We start from the raw sequence: 17494 nt of genomic DNA, 5'->3' as shown, positions 1-17494 counted from the left end.
GAGGCTGATGCGGAAACTTCAGATGGTCCACAATGCGCAGCCAGGCTTCTTAGTGGGGTGAGAAAACACCAGCATATCTCCCCCACCCTGGCTGCTTTGCACTGGTTGCCCATCCGTTTCCGCGTTGACTTCAAGTTGTTAATGATCACTTATAAAGCCCTAAACGGTTTGGGACATCAATATTTGGCAGATCGTCTTCTCCCACCCAGATCTACCCGAATCACCCGATGTAGCCAGCAGGGATGGCTGAGGGGCCTGATGCTGAGAGAGGCTCGGAAGGAAAAAACAAGAAACCGGGCCTTCTCAGCGGTAGCCCCTTGGCTGTGGAACACCCTCCCAACAGAAATTCAGCTGGCGCCCTCGCTGGGTGTTTTTAAATGCCAGTTAAAAACTTGGCTATCTAAGCAGGCCTTCCCTCCAGTCAATTAAGTCTTTCTTATTTTTGCCTTCTTATGCTATTCCATCTTGATAATCCTTTCTTTAAATTAATTGTTCTAATTGAAACTGTAATCTGTAATTTTTATGATTTTATATATTGTTACACTGTTCTGTTTTATTTTCTAAGCCGCCCCGAGTAGACATGGTCTAGAGGGGCGGGGTAAAAATCTAATCAATCAATCAATCAATCAATCAATCAATAAACGAACGAACAAACAAACAAATTATTACAGGAAGCCAGATTTTTGTTGCATATCAGAAAAAACTTCCTAATTGTTAGAGCGGTACAGCAAGAGAATCAATTACCTTGAGAGTTGGTGAGTGCTCCAACACTGGAGGCATTCAAGAGAGCTACCTTTGATTCGTATTCCTGCATGGAGCAGGGGTTGAACTCAATGGCCTTATACCCCCCTTCCATCTTCATTATTCTATGATTCTATAATTCTGTGAAATGAGTTTCTGGTTAATATATCACTTTTGCTCTTTATTGCTCTTATTTGAGATGTGCACTAGCAACAAAATTCAGACTTGGAATCTGGAATTACAGCTCTCCGGATTCAGAGTTTTAAAAATCAAAATTTCTACAGTATATATCTGGAATTTCAGTATAGTAAATATTAATATTATGTCATTTCCCTCTTTTAAAAAGCACAAACAAGCAAAACATTTTGCAAGGATTTCCCTGTGTCATCTCCCCAGTGATTGTGCCACACAAAAAGAGTAGACACCAACAGTGCCTAGGCATTGGGAAACGACCGTCATGGGCATACTGACTGAACAGTGGGAATGCCAGCAGTGTCCTGTCAGGGAGAGATAAGCATGTTTTGCCCTCTGGCTGCTCCAGGTGTCATTTGTAAAATGTACCACCTGTGCCCCTGGCCAACTGCTGCTGTACCAGTTGCCTGAAACTCCAGCCCGTCTCTCTTGGGAAACTCATGGCAACTGCAAGAAGGAGATACTGAAGTCTCTGCCCCCACCATCTCTGGTGCTAGAGTGTCTTTAAGTTCCATTTCTCAAATCACTCCAGGATGCCCGAGAAGCAGGTTTCACTTTCTCTTTTTACTTTCCTGGCCTTTTGCTTTCTAATCTATAGGAGGAAATGGGACTCCAAATACTGTATTAGCAGCTATTATTACAGATACACGGAACTAACAAATTCAGTTTCAGATATATTTGGAACCATCCAAATATGGCACGAGTCAGTGAATTCAGAATATTCAGAGCCATCCCAAGACATTTTGCTGTCCAAGGTAAAAGAATGAGATGGCACCCTCCTCCTTTCCATGTATAAAAACCGCCTTGGCACTTGTCCTGTCATTTAACAGAGGCAAGACAAAAAAAGCTACCACTGCACTTGAAGGCAGTGGGCTGGCTCAGAGGGTGGAGAGGTAGACAAAATGTGACCATTCCAGATGCCCAAATGTGGCTGGCAGCATCCCAGAGCCCCTCTACAGCCTCCTTATCCTTTAAATCTCTCCAAGGTTCACTTCCCTCTAGAGCAGTGGCTCCCAACCTCGGGTCCCCAAGGTGTTCTTGGACTGCGGCTCTCAGAAATCCTGGCCAACACAGCTAATGGTGAAGGCTTCTGGGAGTTTTAGTCCAAGAACACCTGGGGACCCAAGATTGGGAACCACTGCACTAGGGAGCACAAGGGACAATTTTGTGAGACCCACACTTCTCTCCAATCCCACTTTATATTATTATTATTATTATTATTATTATTATTATTATTATTATTATTATTATTATTATTATTATTATTATTATTATTATTATTATTATCGTCGTCGTCGTCGTCGTCGTCGTCGTCGTCGTCGTCGTCGTCGTCGTCGTCGTCGTCGTCGTCGTTAATTGGCCACAAGAGGATGTGACGGGGCTATATCAGAAGAAAAAAGGTTCTGTACCTTAGTTGTGGTGATTTCAGAAGTCTTCACTCGAGGGATGATGTTTGTGGAATCAGATTTCCTTTTTCGCTTGAGACTTTCTTCTGCGGCGTGTCTGAAGAGGCAGGGCCTGTTTAGACAGCTGAGAATCAGACATCTGACATTCTCTGAGAGCCACTGTTTCTGCTGATGCACAGTGCTGCCTTGACAAGCGGTATGCTGGTGTTCTGAACAGTACTCACACGTGCAAAAATAAAATTTTAAATTAATGAATCAATTTAATTTAATGAATTAGTCTGAAGGAACAAATATGCTTCTCAGAAAAAGAGCAGCATTTTATAAATTAAAAAACAAATATTAAAATGGAAGTCTTGTAATGATCAGGTCTTAAATATGTGTAGGGAGCCCATGCTTTTTTGCTTTATTTGAAGAAAGAAAGAAATCATTTGAACATTAAATAAATAAATAATATTCAAATCAATTAAAAACAAAAGTCTCTGAAAGGCGAATTAGCTGATTTGCCCATTCCTCTTCCCATTTTATCCATGCCCTTTTGGGAATGCAGCCCATGAGCTCCCACCCAGTCTGAAAAAAGACCCTCATCCCCAATAATTTTGTCCATCTCTAGCGTAGGGCAAGCCACATGCCATCCAATCCTCTTTGCTAGTACCTCCTTGCTCTATCCCAGCATTTGCCATGTAAAGTAAGTACCTGACTTTGCCTAATGTAAAGGCCAGGTTTGCTAAGTGGGGTATATGAGTCAACAACAACCTTGTAAAATAGATTATACTCTGAAATAATTGCTTATCCAAAAGCCATTGTGCAAGGTTCATTCCTGGCAGGATTTCAATCCTGGTTGCTTAGTTCCTAACCTGACCCTCTAACAATGATGCTATGCTAGGGCTGTCATCACCATTCTGCTCTTCCAGAACAACATGATCCTGAGCAAAGAGCATGGCAGTATGCCACCAGGTATAGTCAGAGCCCTCAAAATAATTTGAGAGGGACATGAAAAAGTGTACAGTATTTCTAAAGCCATTTCCCTTGTTGCCAAACCTTGGCTAAATGTTTCTTTCTCCTTTCCCAAACTGGCTGGCCACAATGTGAGCAGAATACTGGATTCAATAGACCGTTGGCCTCATCCAGCAGGCAACTTCTCATGTTCTGATGACCTCTGTGCCCCATTTCTTACTGTTGGAGAGAAAGCTGACCATAACCAGTCCCAACTAATGCATCATAATACAGTATTGGCAACTAGGTAAAAGCTGGAACGGAATAGAACATGCTGGAATGGGGACTTCTGAATAAAAATTGATGCCAAAAATAGTGGAAGGTAATGGACAAACATGTAGAAGATGGATGACGTGATGTATTCACCCCATCAGCTGCTGATCAAGAGCCTTTTCAAAATTAGACACAAAGTGGGTCCTGGAATGTGGCTCCTGAAGCTACTCTATATCTTCCCTTTACTGCAATGGGATGGATGAATTTTCGCATGCTGTCCTACTTCCATATTGCTGCTCTGGGCTTTGTGCACAATTTCAGTTTCCTGCCTGAAATGAATGCTGGAATGTGCTTATTGTGTGGGATTGAAACTGAAATATGCCAGGAAGATCCATGGACTTGCCAGATATGCTCTCTCCCTGGAGGAAGGATTAGGGGTGTGACAGAAGGATTGTCATCGTTCATAAAACCCACGGATGCATATCCCTTTCATTTTCATCCATGTGGGAACAGATGGCACAGCCAATGGAAACTATAAAGAAATCACATCAGACTTTGAAGCTCTAGGACAGAAACTCAAGGTGTTTGGGGCCCAGCTAGTCTTTTTGTGTATCGGGCCAGAACTCAGAAGAGGAATAGAAAGAAAAATACTTGGGTGAATGGCTGGCTATGATATGTGAGGTATTTAGATTTTGGGACCACAGGCTACACTTCCTGGAAGACGGACTGCTGGCAAGCAATGTGTTGCATCTCACAAGGACTGTGAAATATGTGTTTGGCCACAGCAATGAGAACTTCATCAACAAAGTGTTGAACTGTATTGAGAGAGGGAGGGGACTGCTAGGTCAGAGATGCAGTCTTATGTAGAATGAGAGGAACAGAGTGAGCAGCTCTAATGGGGCACACTATTCTTCATAAAAGAAGATGATCATAAAAATATATGAAGGAAAGCAGGCCACAAGTCCCACACTCTCCGGTATCTATATATGCATGCCAGGTATATGAGAAACAAACAAGAAGAACTGGAAATCTTAGTTCAGCAGGGTAAATATGACCTGGTAGGGATAACTGAAACTTGATGGAATGATTCCCACGAGTGGAATACAACAAATGAAGGATATAGATTGTTCTAAAAGAGCAGAAAGAATAAAAGGGGAGGTGGAAATGCAGTATAGTATGTCAAAATATATGTATTCCTGCACAGGAATACTGTAGGATGAGCTTGGTTGTCCCATCGAGAGTGTCTGGATTAATATAATTAGGGTGAAAAACAAAAAGGAATGTGCTAGTTAGAATCTACCATGTGCTGCCCAATCAAGGAGAAGATGTGGCTGAAAGCTTTGAAAAAGAAATTGCAAGAATTTCAAAGCGACATGATGTAGTATCTCATGTCAGGTAGTTGGCCTATTATACTATCCGGGATGGCCATGGGATCTTTCTGGACAGGAAGAAGTATTAGACTGCAACATTCTGCTTTGGTACAAAGATGATTTCCTCTTCTATTTCCTTCTTGTTCACCTATTTTGAGGTGTTAGGTCCCTCAAAATAGCCTCATTAATCAAGGTAGCCGTCACTATTAACTTAGTTCCTGTTGATATCAGTGGGTCTCCCTACAATATTACTCAGGGTAAGATCAACAATGACCTCCTTGCAACAACAATTTGAACGCTTTGTGTCCTTGCCCCTTAATGGATTTTCCTTGGGAAGTAAGATCATGGAAGAAATGGTGAAACAACAAGGGTGGATATTACCCAAAAGACCCTGATGTTGGGAAAGTGTGAAGGCAAGAGGAGAAGGGGATGACAGAGGATGAGATGGCTGGACAGTGTCATCGAAGCAAGCAACATGAATTTGACACAACTCTGGGAGGCAGTGGAAGACAGGAGGGCCTGGCATGCTCTGGTCCATGGGGTCACGAAGAGTCGGATATGACTAAAAGACTAAACAATGACAAACAGCTTTTCAAATTCTGTGAATGAAGCAAGGTGAATGATGTGAGAAAAGCCTTGTCTGGAGCCACTCTGCATCTAACCCTAAGCTGTAATCCAAAACTACAACTTTTCTCAGCCCTGATCCATCCCATCCGCCCCAAAGGGCATCGTGGGTATCTTGCACTCTTGGCTGTTCTTCTGTCCTGACATCAAGTTGCAAGACACAAGTGACTTTCAGTTCTCTTCAGACAGCTGCCCACAGCCCAGCTTTGAGAACCCGGACGTCAAAGTCTTTGACAATCAAAACTGGTTCTTGAAAAACATGCCATGGATGGGAAAGTGACACAAAACAGAGCATAAATCCTCATTTCAGTGTCTTCCACAGCGGTCGAACATTTCCCAGAGCACACCAAGGATGCTAAAAGTCTCTGATGCTCAGCAAAGGGGCTGGGGAAACTGAGTTGATGCCATCCGAAGCCTTGTTGCCTAGAGCACTTTTACCCAGGCTGGTCACAGAATCAACACTTGTCAGAGAAATTCATAAATATGTTTTGTGAGGATTTCTTTATTCTTCCTTTCTGAAAGAAAGCATAACTCCCTGCCGTATTCCACTGGCCTTGAAGTACTTCTGAAGATAATGTTGCTGGGTAGCCCTACTGCAGTGCAATGCTGTTGATGTGCAAATACACTCCGCTGTAGAGAAGCATGCAGGCAACATAAAGCGAGTTTGCCCGCTGTGTTGGTCTCTGCGAACAATCTTGTTTCACCCTATATTTAAAGGGGAGGAAAAAAGGGAAAGAAAAAATGGATCAGAGGGAGAAGCACTTGGTGTACGAGAGATCTAACAGAATTCTTCAAGTAGCAGAATTAGATGGATGGCATACTGTGAGTCCAGTTATTAATTTCTACTTAGTCAAAATAACCAAAGCGAAATGGATTTGCATGCACAGACAGCCATGAACTCTTCTATCTGTCCATGTGCCTGGGTTGTATCCTGAACTTTGCACCTGTCTGACTAAAGGAAGAACAAAGATAGGGCTGAAGGGGAAGGAAAGAACATTTGGTTTTTTTCTGTTCCTCTCAAGCCAAGCACACTCTCCTCCCTCCTTATTCAGCTCTCAGAATGTTCATGGTTTTTACAAAAGAAAATGCTTTCAGTGCTGCTTCCAGGAGCTATGAGTCTTGTGTTGATTTATTGCTTTATACAAGCTTGTGGAGCCAGATCCAAAAGAACTAAAAAGAAATACCTTTGAATAAGGAAAACACCCTTGTTTTCTTGGAGAGGGTCACCCTGTCCTGTTCTACCCTATCTGTAATGATGGCTGTTATTTGGGAGCAAAGCTAGAGGGAGAGATTTTGCCTTCCATGATGTCACTGAGACCCCATCACATTATTAGGAACAGATGCACCAGTGCCATGGATCTGTCTCTTCCCTGTTTGTGTACCGTGGAGGGAAAACATAGTAGCACTTCCCAGTCCTCACTTGTATTTTATGACTTCCCTGTGAATGGAGCAGAAGGGGAACTCTAATGCAGCAAGGTCAAAACATGCTTTCTTCATGACCTGTTCCCAGTAAGATGACAAGTTCGCCTAAGGATTATGAAGAGCCTTCAGACAGTGGTAGGAAATATGGAACTTGATAGAGCAATATTTCTACAGTAAGGATATGTAGAAAACTGAGCTACCGCTGGTTTCAGGGGCCCTTTTTGGGGGGGGGCAGGGGAACCCAACAGTGATATATCCAGAAAAAATGGTATAAGAGAGCAGGTAAAAAGGACAATCCTGTTCATCAATCCTATAAAGCAGCCAAGCATTTATCAGCCTCTGAGCGAACAAATCTGTTTTTTCTAATATGTCCTTCTGGCTCAACACATGTGACTTTTATAAGCAATTAAATTTTAAGATGACTTAAAATTTTAAGATGACTTAGGGATGGGCATGAAACACTGTGCTGGGTTTTCTTAAGACATCAGCGTGGACGTCTACGCTGGCTTGGGCACATTGTGAGAATGGCTGATGGTCGGATTCCAAAGGATCTCCTATATGGAGAATTAGTGCAGGGAAATCGCCCCAGAGGGAGACCACAGCTGCGATACAAGGATATCTGCAAGCGGGATCTGAAGGCCTTAGGAATAGACCTCAACAGATGGGAAACTCTGACATCTGATCGTTCAGCCTGGAGGCAGGCAGTGCATCACGGCCTCTCCCAATTTGAAGAGACCCTTGTCCAACAGGCTGAGGCAAAGAGGAAGTCACAAAGGAAGCAAAACCAGGGAGCTGGACAGGGGACAGATTGGATTTGTCTCCAGTGTGGAAGGGATTGTCACTCTCGAATTGGCCTCCTCAGCCACACTAGACGCTGTTCCAAGTCCTCCATACAGAGCACGATACCATAGTCTTTCGAGACTGAAGGATGCCTACTACTACAGCGTGGCACCACAAATGCTATGTGTTCCCTGCTCCCCCTCTGATGGCACCCCCATTCAACCAGTTGGTACATGTTGCTCTTTCCCTCTTTGTTGCATGATCTTCCAGTCCTTGCAGGAGCATGGACTTCTCTTCTCTGCCTCCTCCAGCAGCTGCCCCCTCACAGGCAGTACTGCAGGAATCCCTGCTCTGCCCCTGTGTTTGAGTGGGCAGCTGCTGGAAGAGGTGTGCAAGGTAAGTCAGTGCTCCTGCCAAGACTGGAAGACTGTGAAACAGGGAAGGATAAGCAAAGTGTGCTAGCTGGTGAGTGGTGATCCTGGTGGCAGGGGAAACAGGGAATACTGTGCTAACAACTTTGGATGACTTGGTACAAAGTGCTTTGTGTCCATCCCTAAAAAGGTGTCTTAGTTTACCTAGAGAGGCACTCTCTGGCCCCTTTCATGTTAAAAAATAAATAAATCTAAACAAGCAGTTACTTATAAAAATGCTGCAAATTCTATTTAAAGAAATACTGTAAATCTTAATGTATGCAGGGTGTTACAGTGTTTCATAGCAGTTTGACATCCACAGTTATAAATACAAGTAGGTCAGACATTTTATTTTTTTAAAAAATGTTATCTACTTATCAAATGCACCATGAAGAAATGCTGAAAAAACAAATTAATTATGAAAGATTAAAAAAAAACTTCTCAGGCATTTAATTCTGAAAGGAATGGCAGAGGCAGAAGAAAACAATCAGAAAATTCAGATAACTATACAATTTGAGGTGAGTTTAAATAAAGACACAGGGGGAAAAATAGGAGTCATGGAGACAATAAATGAGTTATCCTCACAGTCCTCTCTACTGCTACAGCCTTGGGTTTGAATACAAATTAGGATCACAGAAGTAAGTATCCAGAAGTAAGGATTTAAGCTGGACTATTCTCTATTTTTAGGCCCTTGTCTAGTTTTGAGCCTGGATTTAGGGCAGTCTGGACAGTCAGCAGTGGTCAGTGGTTGAACAGCATGCAATTTCTTCTCCCCCTCCCCAAAAAGGAGCTTCCCTTCCTTCTCTCTCCCATTATTTCCCCCCTTCCCCTTTAGGAAGGCCTTGCCTCTACAAGCCTGGCCCCACTGATGAAATAAATTGGGATAAGGATCTCCTCCCCCCTGCCCCACTTTGGTAATATCATGTGGTACTCATGTGACTTTTGGATTGGTGTAAGCGTTTTCACTGTCACCTCCAATATCTTTGCTGCCACTGACAAGATGGCTCTACTCAGTCAGGATAAGGGGGGCAGGGGGAGGGATGAGAGGAAATGGGAGGAAAGGGAAAGTGGGGAACAAGGGGAACAAGGGGAGAGGGTGCAACTAGGCAGGTGACTTCACCAGGACCCCTGTCTTCACCACCTTCACTGCTGCCACCATTGCTTCTGCCGCCTCTGAGCAGGTGGTTCTGCTCAGCAAGGACAGGAAGCAGAGAGAATGCTACTTAGAAGGGGGAGGAGGACGAGGTTGAAAAGGGCTGAAATGGTAAAAAAGGTGAAAGGGATGAGGGAAAGTGGTCTCATGGAGAGAGGGACATGGATGGAAAGGGGCAGGGGGTGTGAGGGGCATGGGGGCAGGTGACAGGGGAATAGAAAGTGGGAAGGATTTGGAAGAAGAGGAGATATTTGTTTAAGGGATGGGGCAGGGGGAGGAAGGGGGCTGAAAGGGGAGGGAAGGAAGGCTTGGCTGAATGGTAGCTGACAGTCAGCTGTCTGGCATCGCGCTGGCTTTTTCTACAAGCAAACTGCAGTGCTTTTTTTAAAAAATCCTGTTATTTGGTATAGTGCTATTTTAGATAGCAGATTTTTTTCAAAAATCATGTGGATTTCAATGAATCAGTTCCATATTCTCCTTAAAATACATGGACCTCTGGTGGAGGAGTAGAAAAACTTGCTCAATGCATGCACATATCTCATGTAAATGCCCAGATTTAAATCAATGTAAAACAATTATGAATTTGTTTTGTTTTATCCACAGTCTTTTGGGATTGCTATGGGAGAGGCGGAAAAGAAGCCCCTGTGCTGTGGAGGAGAGAGATGGGAAGACAAGAAAGAAGAGGGAGTGCAGGCACCACCACCACCCACCACCTCCTCCTCCTTTTGGAAATGCAGGTCCATCTGCATACTTGTAACCTGGATTAAATAAAATTATTATTCCTGTGTACAAGGTACGGGCCCACAGAGAAAGGGTACTCATAACCAAAATTTGGAAAAGTTAACTTTTTGTATTACATCTCTGGAATTCCATATATTGGAGTTAAAAATCCTCCAAACCTTTCAAAGATTCGCTCAGAACCATTTAAACAAACTCAGACAACGAGATGGGATGAGGAGTCTCCCCGAGCAGCCATTGAGTGGTCGGCTGCTGGAGGAGTCAGGGAAGGGCAGCCTGAGCTCATCCCGGACTGGGCAGCTGGCAACAGAGGACAAGCCAGGTGGCGTACAGAGGCTTGTGAGTGGGGCTGCCAGCTGGGGTGGTGGTGGTCAGAAGGAATGCGTGGCAGCTATGACGCCACACAGCATGAATTGTATGATGCGGCATACTTAAGTCATGCCCATCTCTAGTTGTAACCCAGCTCTTGGTCAAAGGAAGCTTTTCTGAAGTAGTTCTCCGCTTATGCCAGAGACAAAGCATTTCAGTCCCTTTCCCCCAGGTTGGGCTTCACAAATTGTGGGAGCAGATCCACCTTTTCCTTCTCCTGTCTCTACACCCACTAATCACAGAAACAACTGCACATTTTGAAATTTAAAAACACTTCCAAGCAGTTTGGTGGGTATTCCAGTAGTGTTCGGCAAATGTATTTTCTTAGTGGAATGAGGGGGAAAATGAGTGCATGGCAGCTGCATGACATCACCTCAGGTTTCCCAAACCCGTGTCAAAATCTTCCTACCAATCCTTGTGGACTTCTGACAGTGCAAGTCAGTCCTCTTTGGGGTTTTATTATATTCATATAAGCCCCATGTCTCTTGTGATTTGCATGATGACAGGCTGACATGTCCTTGATTCCTTCGTCAGAGAGCAACTGCTGTCATTTCTATGTTATGGGAGAAAATTTGTTCCAAGATTGACATGAAGCATGCTATGCAGAACATATAAAGAGATTTCTTTATTTACTAAAATAATGGTGTTGCTTGGGTCTTGCCACTAGCTGGAGAATTGAAATAGAACATTAGTTTCTAATTAGTTTCTACAGACTCTCTCTTGGAGGCATGCCCTGATGTGTCGGGGAAGCTGAGAGCCATGCTTTCAGGAGGTTAGACTCCATTAGGTGGCTGGATTCCTAGCAGGGTCAACCAAGATGGAATGGTTATAGCTGAGCCACCAGACTAAGATGCATTTACCTTTTTCAGAATTAACAGTCACATCAGTAGAAGATAATAAATAATTCCAGTGGTGATGAAGGCTGAGAAGAGAAGGTACTGGGCACTAGCAGTAGTTGAAGGAGATATTGGTGAAGCATCTTCCACAGAAAACTGGAGTGATACTCAATCTAACTTTTGTTATTACTGTATAGCAGAAGGCAATGGTAAACCATTCTTGCCTTGAAAAAAGTCTATGAAGGGACAGTTCAAACTGAAACAAGAGATAGTGCTGGAAGATGGGTCTCAATTAGCTACTTGAGAAAAGCAAAACAGATAAAAAGTAGAGCTGATGCTGATGAAACAGCTCAATTTAAGGCAAAGGGACATTTAGTGGAGAAGCTATATTTTCTTTGCCAAAACAAAAGCATGAATCGGCATTGACCATAATATACAGTATTTAAAAATTATAGTGAAACAGAACTATACAGAAAAGATGCAAGGTTGAAAATTCCTTTCAAGAAGAATCCTAGTTGTGCCTCAATCCTTGATTTCCTTGATATGTAAAAATGTTGTGGACAAGAAGGTGCTGTTAGTACAGAATGTGGAGAAACAGAATGGTTTCCCATAGGCAAAGCTGTTAGACAAAGGTGTATTTTATCTCCCATGTCATACAGAAAGCTGGACTATGTTTAGATGACAGCAGATTGAAAATTGGGGGAAGAAACATCAATAATTTAAGATATGCAGATTACATCGTCTTACTGGCAGAAAGCAGCAATGACTTGAAGCAACTTTTAGTGAAAGGAGAAAGTGCCAAAGCAGGACTGCAGTTGAATAAAAATTGTGACCACAGTAGAATGGAACAACTTTAACACTGATAATGAGGAAATTTGAAGTATTAGGATTTTGTATACCTTGGTTCAATCATCAATCCAAATGAAGACTGCAGCCAAGAAATCAGAAGAAAACTGAGACCTGGAAGGGTAGCAATGAAGAAATTAGACATGACCATCAAGTGTAAGAATGTGTCACTGGAGACTGAGGCCAAGATCCTCAATACTATTCCCCCCCCCCCAATTATTATGTATGAAAGTGAAATCTGGATAGTGAAGAAATCTTGACAGGAAAAAGAAAATCATTTCAAATGTGCTGCTGGAGGAGAGCTTTGCAGATACCCTGGAGCTCAAAAAGGCAAACAAGTGGGTCCTATATTAAATGAAAGCTGAACACTCTATAGAGGTAAAAACGACCAAATCGAGACTGTCATACTTTGGGCACAGCATGAGAAGGCAAGACTTGCTGGAAAGGCAGCAGGAAAGAAAAAGGCCAAATATGAGGGGGATTGACCCCATAAAGGAAGCAACTGGTGACACTTAAGAACAACAGGCGTACAGAGCAATATCAGTCTTGTTTTGCTGTGTTTTAGGTAGTAGTCCAATACTTTCTTGTCTGTCCAGGGTTTGAGATGTTAAACATGACAATTTAAAGATGAAGATTCTGATGTTGTGTTTTATGCTTGTAAATTTTGTTAATGTCATATAGTTTCATAATTCCTTTTGTTTTTACTGGGTAAGCTGCCTGCAGAATATTTATGTTTGAAAGAAAACATACATATTTGTAAAAAACAAAACAGCACTCCCAAGCCAACTACACCAGAGCACAGTGTGCTACTCCTGTCCTCTGAAGATGCCCATGGCCACAGAGACTGGCGAAACGTTAGGAAGAACAACCAGCAGAACACGGCCAAAGAGCCCGAAAAACCCACAACAACCAAAACAGTAAAAACGAGTGTTCAGCATTTGGTCATCAAAATTCAATGTAGAAATGTGTGTTCTCTTGGCTGTACCAGTTGTTGTTCTGTTAGGTTTCATTACCCAGAGATCTTAATGTCATGTTTTTCATGTTCCAGTTTTCCCAGGGCAAAGCCATCTCTACCAGCCACTACTACCATTTCATTCCCCTTTTTCCTGGGGATTTGTCAACAAGAAAGTAAGCAGGGTGTATAAGGAGAGGCTGTAGAGTTAATTTTGCTGCATTCCTGCCACAGTGGCTTGTCTTTTTCTCAATAAGAGAGGGGAAGCAGCACAGAATCACCTCTTCCATTTCAGCTCCCTGGTGTCTCTTTGATTCCCCTGTTGGTCACGAAATCTGTACATCCAGTCAATAACGCTTTTTCATCTCCTCTGCTAAGTACATGCCACCTGCATCATTTCTCTACAAGTGCTTAATTCCTGGCTGCCCTATTTTATGTTCCAAGCGGTGCTGTGTTTTGCATCACTTTCTGGAAATGCTATTCAGTGCTCAAATATAAGTGAACACAAGCTGGTCCTGTTCTTTCTCTTGCATTAATTATATATGTAACTCTTGATTTTTAGTATGTGCTGGAGGGAAGTATACTTGGAAACACACTGAAGCCCTGTTACAATGTTGTTCTTTTTTACATCACTCCCCAAATCCTGCCCTCCCCAAGGTCTAAACACCTCCATCTTTCTCACACATGGCTTGTTACATACAGAATAAAATGCCCTATATATATGTTGCAGCTGTAGAAAAAGTAAAGTAATATTTAATGCCTAGTATGATGGTGGACGAGACGTTTTAGAAGGTCCTCAGCCTTCTAGAAGCTGCTCAGAATTGTTCCTCTTGTTTATTTATCTGAGACTTGAATGTGCTTTAGTTCCTTAAGATGACAATTTGGATCAATCTAGAAAAGAATTTGAATAGTTCTTTTAAATATACATTTTATTATAATTCCAAAATATACTAACATATTCATAATATTGCTAAAATAATAAGTTGCTTTTAGTGGTTTATGAAGCAATCAGCAGCATAATAAAATTACAAGGACTGAAACAACTTAACCCAATCTCATGGGTAAATTGGTGTTCCCTGAGATACTCAAAGATCTTCTAGGCTCCTGCTGGAGAGGAAGGGCAGGGCAAGAGTTAAAGAGGACTGGTCTCTGCTGCTTGCCCTCTATTGTGGGTCAGTTTTAATGAAGCATCGGGAGGGAAAACGAGTACTTCAAGGTACTCAAAGGTTAGATAACCTTCAATGTCCCTTCCCGCTCTCTCATTCTGCATAGATGATACTGGTTGTTAGCTGGGCACTCATAGCATGGCAGGTACAGAAGGAAGCTAGCTTCAGTTGCTCCATTCAGCCATTCTAGTGCACATAATAAGCCTATTCAAGTAAAGAGGCGAAGCTGCCTCTGCTACTGATAGACATTTGGCTTCAGTGTCAGGACCAGAGAGTTCATCAGTAACTTGGACACAGACACCAGACACAGGTGCCACTGGAGACCCTGAGACTCTCTTGTCCGAGGTACGAAAGACTGCTCAGGTCCAAAAGAACCTCATAAGGGTCAAGACCAAGAACTGTGAACCCATGAGCTCCAGCACTTGGATAGTGCACAGTACTCCAAGTGCTCCATGATCCCTAGAGAAGGCATAGTGACACACGCGTGTGCTCTGGAAAGACGGAGAAGTTGCTGGACTTCAGAATAAGAGCTTGCCCCCCCCAAGCATCTTAGAGGGCATCTAAATGGTCAAATACCATGGGATTTGCTCAGCTAATGACATGGGTGAACCTGAAGATCCCCCCCGAGTCTGTATGACATAAAAGATTGAACTGGTCCAACCTATTTAAAGTGAAACTGGCTCCCCCCCCCCCCCCGAGGGCTAGATTCAAATGTGTCTTTAGGCGTTGTTTTCATGCTTTTCAGGGCAGTGAGAGCACACACTCCACCATCATCATTGTACCCATGTTTTGCAGTAAGAGATTGCCAGAACCACAAATTTAGTAGAGTTAACTTAAATAGAAATTATGCAGTGTTGCTCTCTGCTGTATCAAGCAATGAGGCACTGCATTAATATACTTCAGAGATATATGTTCTCTGCACCTACACACAGACAGACACACACATACAAAGAAAAGCGGGGCAAAATGAAAGATGTTTAGGATGCTTCTGTAACCAATGAGCCTTGCAGGTAACCACAAAAGGAAAGGAGAGGCGGAGTCAGAGGAAGGAAAGAAATCTGTGTGTCTGTGTGTGGGTGGATGGGCGGGATTGTGGGTTGCATCGTAAATGGGAAACCGATGAATCATTCTGCAGCCCTTATGTGTCTACTTTTTTGATTTGAAACGTAATGCAGGCTGCAAATTAAATCACAGTAAAGCCAAATCCTCCCGATTCAGCTCTGCAATGTAACTGTGGCCATTTTGTGGGAAGAGGTGGATCGTGCAAGCTATAGTCAGGCCACCAGAGGAATAAAAGCATTCTGTTGTGTGTGAGGCCTTCTCAGTTCGCTTGGACTTCTGGCAAATGCCTTTTTAAAAAAAAGCTGCCTTGGACCTCCACTTACCAGCACAAAGAGAGTTTGGGTGAAGTTGGAACTAAATACACTAGGTGATGCCATGACACACATTGATCACATGAAAAACCTCTTTAGGATTGTACCCTCAACACCAGCAATTTCCTGATATTTGGGGGCTTGAGGAAACATGGGAAGGCCTTAATAGATCATTCTTGGACTTAAAAGGAGTCACAGAAGCCTCTGTAAATGCAATTATATTATAAGAGTATGGAAACTGCTATAATCAAACTGAAAATGGACATTTGATTTTCCAGTCATGAGCAGAATAAGGAGGGCTAAATATTAGAAGCAGGATTAATTATAATATAAGAAAAGACATGCCCAAGCCAACATCTACAATGGCTCGGGCATGTCGTGAGAATGGCTGACGGCTGGATTACAAAATATCTCCTGTATGGAGAATTAGTGCAGGGAAATCTCCCCAGAGGGAGACCACAGCTGTGATACAAGGGTATCTGCAAGTGGGATCTGAAGGCCTTAGGAATGGACCTCAACAGATGGGAAACCTTGACATCTGAGCGTTCAGCCTGGAGGCAGGCGGTACATCATGGCCTCTCCCAATTTGAAGACACTTGTCCAGCAGTCCAAGGCAAAGAGGCAGTCCCGAAACCAGCAGAACCTCTATTCAAAGCATGTTACCATAGTTTCTCAAGACTGAAGGATGCCTACATATAAGAAAAGATGAAATAGTAAGGTAAAAGAGAAAAGATTTAAGTGAAATCTTACAATAGCAATGAGAAGTTTTTTCTATATTAGTGCTGAATTATGCCCTCTGAAAATGTTTGATAGGAGGTTTTAGCTGGGCTCCAAGCTGGGTCTATTATAATCATACATATTGTTTTTCTTTTGAGGAAACATTCTGTCTTCTGATTGTTTTTTTTTAAAGAGAATAAACAATTTTAAAATACTGGAATAGTCTTTTGCAAATTCTTACCAAAAATGTAAATGACAAAAATTATATGAAGCATGCTTCACAATGCTGAATCATTTTCCACCACAGATGTATTTTTCATGAGTTGATTTCTGTATAAAATTATGGTTTCTAAACCAGCATTTCATCAAAGGACCCTAATTTTTAATCAACTTTTAGAACGAACGTGTGAAAGTGCTTGTGGGGAATGTGAAAAAAGCTCTCCGCCCAGATTATGCAAGGGAGTTTGAGACCTGTGTGCATTTGGGACCCAGTCTAAAGGATTCTGTGCATATGTGTGTTGAGCAGCAGACTTGCCCATCTCTGCAGGACTGGGTCACCTGTGACTGCAGCTTCCTGGGAGGAGAAATGTTGGCCTGAGGTTTCTGCTAGCAATGACCTCTTTAAAAGTACAGTGGTGCCCCCCTTGATGATGATAATCCATTCCAGGTAAATCGCTGTTAAGTGAAATTGTCGTTAAGCGAAAAAAACCCTTTGGAATGCATTGAAAACCGGTTAATGTGTTCCAATAGGGAAATGTCCAGCGAAGATGCCCATAGAGAACCACCGATTAGCTGTTTAAAATCGCTGTCTTCTGAAGCAGGGGTCCGGAAAATAGCCATTTTGCGAAGGGAGGGAAGCCATTTTGTGAAGGGAAGCCATTTTGCAGAACCGGAAAAATCATTGTTTAGCGAACAAACGACTCGCGAAGCAGGGACCTAATCAACGTCAAGTGAAAAAACTCCATTGGAACCATCGTTTTGTGATTGCAATAACGATTGCAAAAAACTCATCGTAAAGCAATTTCATTGTCTAACGGGGTCATCAAGCAGGACACCACTGTACTCAGTTTCCCAGTGTTGGAAGCCTACTATCACTATTACTATCATTGTTACTAATATTGGACTATCCCAGTGGCTTCTTGGACTCAGGGAATTGTGGGAAATTTTCTATATCTCTGCTAGTTATTACACAC

General features: G+C 42.7%; 1 long non-coding RNA gene across 1 annotated transcript; it reads left to right on the top strand.

Annotated features, from left to right (window-relative positions):
* The first annotated feature begins 609 nt into the window (after positions 1–609).
* LOC144587643 (uncharacterized) lies at positions 610–9998 on the top strand. Its single transcript, XR_013542813.1, has 2 exons — positions 610–1688; positions 9908–9998. It is a non-coding gene; the product is annotated as an uncharacterized LOC144587643 (long non-coding RNA).
* The last annotated feature ends 7496 nt before the right edge of the window (positions 9999–17494 follow it).

Source organism: Pogona vitticeps, chromosome 2 (genome assembly GCF_051106095.1).
Source record: "Pogona vitticeps strain Pit_001003342236 chromosome 2, PviZW2.1, whole genome shotgun sequence".
Classification (NCBI taxonomy): Eukaryota; Metazoa; Chordata; class Lepidosauria; order Squamata; family Agamidae; genus Pogona; species Pogona vitticeps.
This window is presented reverse-complemented; position numbering and strand designations above follow the sequence as displayed.